This window comes from Spea bombifrons, chromosome 2 (assembly GCF_027358695.1).
Source record: "Spea bombifrons isolate aSpeBom1 chromosome 2, aSpeBom1.2.pri, whole genome shotgun sequence".
NCBI classification, from domain to species: domain Eukaryota; kingdom Metazoa; phylum Chordata; class Amphibia; order Anura; family Pelobatidae; genus Spea; species Spea bombifrons.
In genome coordinates, this window is record NC_071088.1 from 128,416,130 (window position 1) to 128,423,507 (window position 7,378).

Consider the following 7,378-nt stretch of genomic DNA (forward strand, 5'->3'; position numbering starts at 1 on the left):
TGACAGAACAAGTAAGCCAACTATGGAGCATGCGGGACTGGCTAAAGCCCTAGTTGCCCTCACGCAGCAACTGACTGCCATGGTGCAAAGCCTGCAAGATCTGCAAGAGAGCCAACGGCAACTACAAACACAACTTCTGGTTCTACAGGGGGCTAGCCCCTCTCCGCAGCCGGGGCCAGCAGCGCCAGCGCCTGTTCCAGAACCCCAGGTAGAGAGGGCTGCAGCATCCCCAGAGCCCCATGTGCGACTACCGGCAACGTTTAATGGGGATCGTAGTAAATACCGGGCCTTCATCATCTCCTGTGAACTACTGTTTGCATTGAAGCCACGGACATATGCCACGGACTATGTCAAAGTCAGGACCGCCATATCACTCCTGGCAGATGGACCCATGAGCTGGGCCCATTGCCTACTTCAAACCCAGCATGCATCTTTGGACTCGTGGACAGTATTTCGCCGTGCTATGGATGAACTATATGAGGATCCGTACAAAAAAGCCAATGCAGAACGTGCCCTTCACAGCCTCCGGCAGGGCTGCAGGCCAGTGGTAGACTACGTTGTGGAGTTCCGTTGCCTAGCGGTGGAGACAGACTGGAACGAACCGGCCTTGTTGTATCACTTCAGGCTTGGGTTAGCAGAATCCCTCAAGGATGCGTTGGCCCGGGTTGAAACTCCTTCCTCCCTGGAATCGATGATCAAGACGGTAATCCAGATGGATCGGAGACTCCGCGAACGCCGCATGGAACGCAGGCAATTACCCTCCACACGTCCGGGCTTCACCAACCGTCCTACTAATCCCCCACGTGCGTCCGTTTCCCTGCCCTCTTCGTTGACAACAGAAAACAAGGAACCCGTGCAGACCGGCGTGGCCAGAGGCCCCTTGGCTAAAACAGAACGTGCTCGACGCACCGAGAAAGGCTTGTGCATGCACTGTGGCAAGGCTGGGCATTGGGTCCGTGACTGCCCCACCGCATTCCCGAGAGGTAAGAGCACTAAGAAATGTACCCCCTCTGACTTCTGGCACTACGATCTCTCACCTCTCCGTTCCGGTGTCGTTACAGTGGGGCGATAAAAAGGTTCAACGCCACCTTGGATTCCAGAGCCAGCGACAGCTTCCTGGATCTCTCCTTGGCACACGTCCCTACCCGCTCTAAGGATCAAACTTTGCCGGTCCAACTGGTTGATGGAAGTCCCATAACCTCTGCACCTGTCACCACCCTTTCACATACCTATGATGTATTCTACATAACATCAAAAGGGGGGGTTCTTTAACCCCTACATAAATGGGGCTATTATCCATACTATATGGAAAGAATATATACACATAAAAGAAAATGTACACATAAGGAAAAAATGCCCCCTCCCTTTCTCACTGCCTCCTCCTCTGCCCCTTCTCACTATCTAACCCCTCTCCCTACTTACTTACCTTGTTGCTGGAGTCCTGTGGCGTCCGTCTTTAAAGCTGGAGTCCTGTGGTGGAACGTCGGCACCGCGACGGAGTTACTGAAAACTTCACAAGCTTGCCATATTAAGTTTAAAAAAAAAAAAAAAAAAAAAAATTAAAGTAGTGCTGGCCGGCGGCATCAGCACACATCGGCCGTTTAGATTCGATTTCCAGCAATCTGATGGCCGCGTAGTGATGGGAGCAGCGTGAGGGGTGAAAGCTCCGTGCGAGGGGGGCTGAGCTTTCACCCCTCACGCTGACGCCGTGAAATGACCTCAAGAGAGCCGTTCACACCAGACATTTAGGAATATGGCTGAACTGAAGCTGCGTGGTCTAAAATTCCTCTTGAACGTTGTGCAGGAGGTTCGACTGGTTTGCAGAAATTCAGGTCATTCCAACGCGCTCATTTACTTTTACTCTCCACTGTGATATTTTTTAATGATATTTGCAGAAAGAGTGCTGCCACTAGAAGGCAGTAAATGCCAATAGGAGTCATGATTTAGGCAGTGAACAATTTTTACACAACAAATAAATCAAAGGTAGTTGCTTGTCTGTGCCGGGGGGGGGGAAACATACTGCTGGGAGAAACATAAACAGTGTATTAACAGAGCTAAAAATAAAGAACAACAAAGAACACAACCAAAGTAACCGTTGTGTAAAAAAACTAAATATGTCCCTTTGACTAAAATCAATTAATGGGACACTCCTGCCATCATATGCACTTTAATCTGTGAAATCATTAATACAATAGAAATAATCCAAGTAGACTGTGACCACATGAAGCTTGCTGGACACCATGTTGTTTTGTTGGTCTGGTTATACAGTACTTGTTTCTTATAGAGGTCCAGCAGGGCCGTCTTTATAGCAGTTGCCTCATCTTACCTTAGGGGCCCAATGCAGCCTTTTCTTTTTTTAGGGGCCATAGTTTAGTGGAGGTCTGTACGTCTGCCAGCACAGACCCCTACTAACGCACGCTCCTGCGCACAAAGTGCCCCCTGCTATTGGATAAAGCCAGGATATGATGTCCCAGCACAAACTTACTAGCGGTCTGTGCTGTTAGCTGGTTAGGAGGTGGAGGAGGGATGAGACAGGGTGAAGGGCTGCTTGGGCGAGGATCATTTTTGTGCAAATTTCTTAAATACGTGATTAAATTTATAAATGCCTCGGGTTGATCCTCATAGCCAACAGCTCCAGGGGTGTGAGGCCTCAAAAAAATAACAAGACAAGCAAATATTCGCTAGATAAAGTATAAAAGGTTCCGCTTCATTGGTACATTTCTCACTGGTAATGTAAGATTCAGCCGTTTGTAACATGACACGACAGCTTTCACATGCAGCGCAACATAGAAGAGCCACAGGCTCAATTATTTTTAAGAGAAATATATATATATATATATATACTGTATACTGTATATATAAACACAATATGTACAAAAGTATTGGGACACACCTCTTGAATTGTGGGACGCACAGTACTGCGACATGGCGCGCGGTACTGCGATAGGACGCACTGTGACAGGATGGGCGGCACTGTGACAGGAAGCACGGTATTGTGGTAGGACGCGCAGTACTGTGATAGGACAGGTGGTACTGTTGTAGGACGCACGGTACTGTGATAGGATGCCAGCTTTGCAATAAGTCATTTCATGAAATTTCATCCCTGCTAGATATTCCACATCAACTGTAAGGGTATTATTGGAAATCATTAGCGTTTAGAAACAGCAGTTACTCAGCCACGAAGCGTAAAACCACATAAAGTCACAGAGTGCTGAGTCACATGGTGCGTAAAAGTCATCAACACTCTGCTGATTCCATAGCTGAAAACTTCCACTGGCGCAAAAACTGTGCAGCCGCATGCAAGCCTCACATCACCAACAACAATGCCAAGTGTCAGATCGAGTGGACTCCGGAGCAGTGGAAACGCGTTCTGTGGAGTGACGGATCGCGCTTCTCTGTTAGGGTTAGGGCTACTCACCTTAACATGCATTATCATACCTGGGAGCACCGCTTCTCCGTTTTTCCTGGTCAACACCCGAATCCTCTGCGTCGCGGGAGTGGGGTCTTGACAACCCCCCGCCCATTTGCCCTTTAAATGGGGGTGTTTCCCGCAGCGGCCAGTCCTGGCCGCGTCCCACAAAGGAAGGCACCGGAGTGAAGAACGTCCCAGGTATGTGCATTATTCTATAGTAGGGCTGTTAGGGATAGTGTACTCACCCATTAAATTACCCAATACTAATGCCTACAATAATTTCATACACACAATCGATTTTCACGATGTTTGTTGGCAATAGTTTGGACTCCACAGTGTTTGACTTTATTCACCTAATTAATTAAACTTTCATCAGAACACTATAATATTACACAGCAAACATTAAGGAGACCTTAAAGAAACCTCACCGATTTAACTATACATTATACAGGGCCAGCCAAGCTCTTCCTTCAGCAGAAGCTCGCTGGGGTTGGTCCTCCATAATGTATAGTAAAGTCAAGTTGCTGAAACACAACTCTTCTACAACCTCGTCATTAAGTGAATATACCCCAAAGTTAGTATTAATTCTGTACGCTCCCTTTTTGTCTCCACAGAATGTGCTGGCCCTGTATGAATTCAAATGTAATGTAACGTAACTATATATTCAAACATTAAGAGTAGAAGAGACATAAAGCTCAGTTAGTATCCAGAATAATACGGTGTAATAAATGTATAGTAAATATGCGGCTAGCGTGTGGTGTCTGATTACAGCCAGGGCGACACTTTGACCAACATTTACTTTTCATGTTTACCCTTAGTGTTATAAAACACGCTGTTTATTCGCTGGGTGCGGATCACAGATATCCAGCAAATAGATTGGGCTACGACTTCACTGACAGTAATTATTACACTGCTGATAAACGCACATTAGCGACAGGTGCGGATCTTTCCTCCCCAAAGTGTCACTAAACTTTAATAACTTAAAATAATTCCATACCTGACAACACCCTCAAATTCACCAGGAGTGTCTAGTGGCTAATCTCCTAGTTGGGGAAGCTGAAGGCTTAAGATGCACTTTGGCCAAATCAGACACTATGCATGATGCACAAAAACAGTGATGGAAAACGCTGTGATGTCATAGCACTTGTGTAATGCGGGCAGAATGAGATGTGATGGAAACTTCATGATGTAGTCTCGTGTGGCACAACGTATGATATCGTACTACGAGATATTGGAATTTTAGTAAATGTGGAATTTCAGTGGTTGCCTATAGATTAAATAGCTGCGGAAAATGAATGTACACGTTGGTAGCCATAACTGTTAACAATGTCAGATGTCACCACTCTTTTTAAAGATATCCTTAAATGAGTACAGGTGGATCAAGAAGTGCATAGGGAGAAGATCATGCCCGTCTTGCTTTTACCAGAAAGGGAAGAAAGAGGTTACATATCACTTCAGGGAGTTTGGACCCAGAAGAAGAAGACTGGGGGGCCTTGTGTTTCTCTGTAGCCCTTGAATGATACAAGCACCATCACAATCTTCACAACCATGGTTAAAGCGTAACACCTCAGGCATTTAACTTTAAAAAATAGCTGTATTGTTTCAATGGTCCTAGACGTATCCAAGTTGAACACAGCTCCTGGATAATCTCTGTGCTGGGGCATCTACGCAGGGCAAGTCCATTTTCAGATGGGTTGATCCCTGAGGTCAAGGTGGTTTTACCAATTCAAGGGTCAGTCTAAAAATCAATGGTGCATGGTCAGCATTCAGGCAAAAGGTCAGAAATACTGTAAAGAATCAGGAGCCCTGAGATGCCAAACCAGTGCGTAACGAATGAGTCAAATAGGGAAGTAACAAGCCGGGAGTAACAGATGGAACACAATACAAACCACAAATGGTAGAGCCAGGTACAGAAAAAGAACAACATAATAAAGGCAGGGGAGGATGATATGGTTGTTCTCCGCCCATGAGGTTCTTGTTCTAATCCCCTGAGATATTTTGTAAAAATATATCCTTCGGCTAAAACAGTACATGCTGATCACGGGAACGGCCTTAACAACTGCTTGGGCAATGGAATATTTTCTGAAGAATCATTAATGACTTTGGTCAGTTGGCAATGAGTTATCTGAATACTCACTTGGTGACTGTAAATATAATGTCAGAGACGGAAAATAGCAGTCTGAAAATGGCATTTTAATCCCTACGTGTATATTTTAAAATGAGCGTTTAAGCCAATTTTGCATGTAAATTAAGGCCCGCTTTTCTTCCTTTACAGGGAGTAGAAGTTGAGGTATCTGTCACATTTCCTCTACTCAATCTAGCTCAATGACAGCAGGTAGCAGGTACTTAAGCACCTGATTGCACGTGCGCAAGATTGTTCCCATTAACGTCTAAGGGAATTTGACTAGCAAGCTACAAGTCTGACTCCCGCAAGGTCGTGGGTCATAATTCCAAGTCTAGGTAACAATATGAAGCATGTAAGTAGCAAGCGAGACGTTCCTCGACCCCCGGCGGTGCGCATTCCGCCTGCAGGCATGTTCTGAGAAATCCAAAAAATGCGCTCTCAAAGTACAGGCAGTGAGAGTATCTAAGACACAAAAACAATTATACGGCCAGGCTGTTTGTATTATGAATTAACGGCAGTCTAACCTGAATTTGACAATGAAAACATTTTAAGGCATTCGTGCGTGGAACTATTTTTTCTCTGCATGATAGCCGTCTGTTGTCGTTAGATCTGCTTCATCTTCCTTACTGTTTACTTTCTTTGATGACCCTAAAGGGTGTTATGTCAGACATCTCTTAACTATGAAACATTTTGCTGCCGTTTTTGTAGTTTGCTCTAATTTCTGCCAACCGAGTCCACCTGTGCTTCCTATAAGCGCTGTATTAAGCAGTTACGCCCCAGAAAACCCTTTTAAATACTTCCGTGTAGGTGTCACCCAAGCGAAATCGTGATAGCCTCTCCTCTGGCTTTTACTTGAGTCTTTTCTACTTGCATCTATGACAACTGTCTGTTCATTGGATTGTTTCCTGGATTTCAATATGTTATTGCCCAGCACCCAACATCTTATTGTGAGCGTAACGCTAGGGCACCTATTCTATACTGTACAGTTATAATACAGTGTAAATACTCGTGCCAGTTGGTATTTGGTGCCAAAAATTATCATAATGACGTATATCAACTTCAAAGGGGGCACAACAGTACACGAAGAAGAAATAGGGGCTCAAGCTTTAGGGCCCTACATCTAGAGGGCTGAAGGAACCTATGGCACAAACATAGGAGATATTTGTTTCACATGTTTGCTATAAAATATGTTGATCCATAAAGCAGAGGTGATGTTTACATATTCATCAGATTTCTGTAAAAATGGCAGCACTTCTGGTGATATCCTCCGATGGCGGAAATTCACAGGCCTGTGGACCTGCAGACGAAGAAAGAAGACGGAAGACAGAAGAACAAGAAGATGTTAGAGAACAAGCGGACCTTTCAATACCATCAGACCCATTCTGGAATGTATTTAAACCCTCATTAACGTAGTGAAAATTAAATTTGACGCTTCTTTAAGCTCCTAGCATGGAGCTTGCAGTTAGGTAAAGTCGCTCTTAATTAACAATAGAGGGAGGAGAGAGAAGAGGGAAGGGGAAAAAAGAAGGAAATCCCTTAATCCCTCAAATACCACTCTAATTATCAATTATATTTGTATTCTGTCTAATCCAGTGTAGTTTTGATCCTATTAACTCTTCTTTATTGGTGCCTTTAGATTCAATAATATTCATCAGAGATATTTTATATTATATGAACCCAAGATTAGTCCAATCCATACTTAATCTTAATAAATTAGATTCTTCCTATAAAAGGAACTAATGTGTAATTATATGAACTCCAGCGCAGTATAATAACACACAGCGATTCTATTAGGTATTTAATGGTTCTCCCATTAACACTAATCATTCTGTTTATATTCC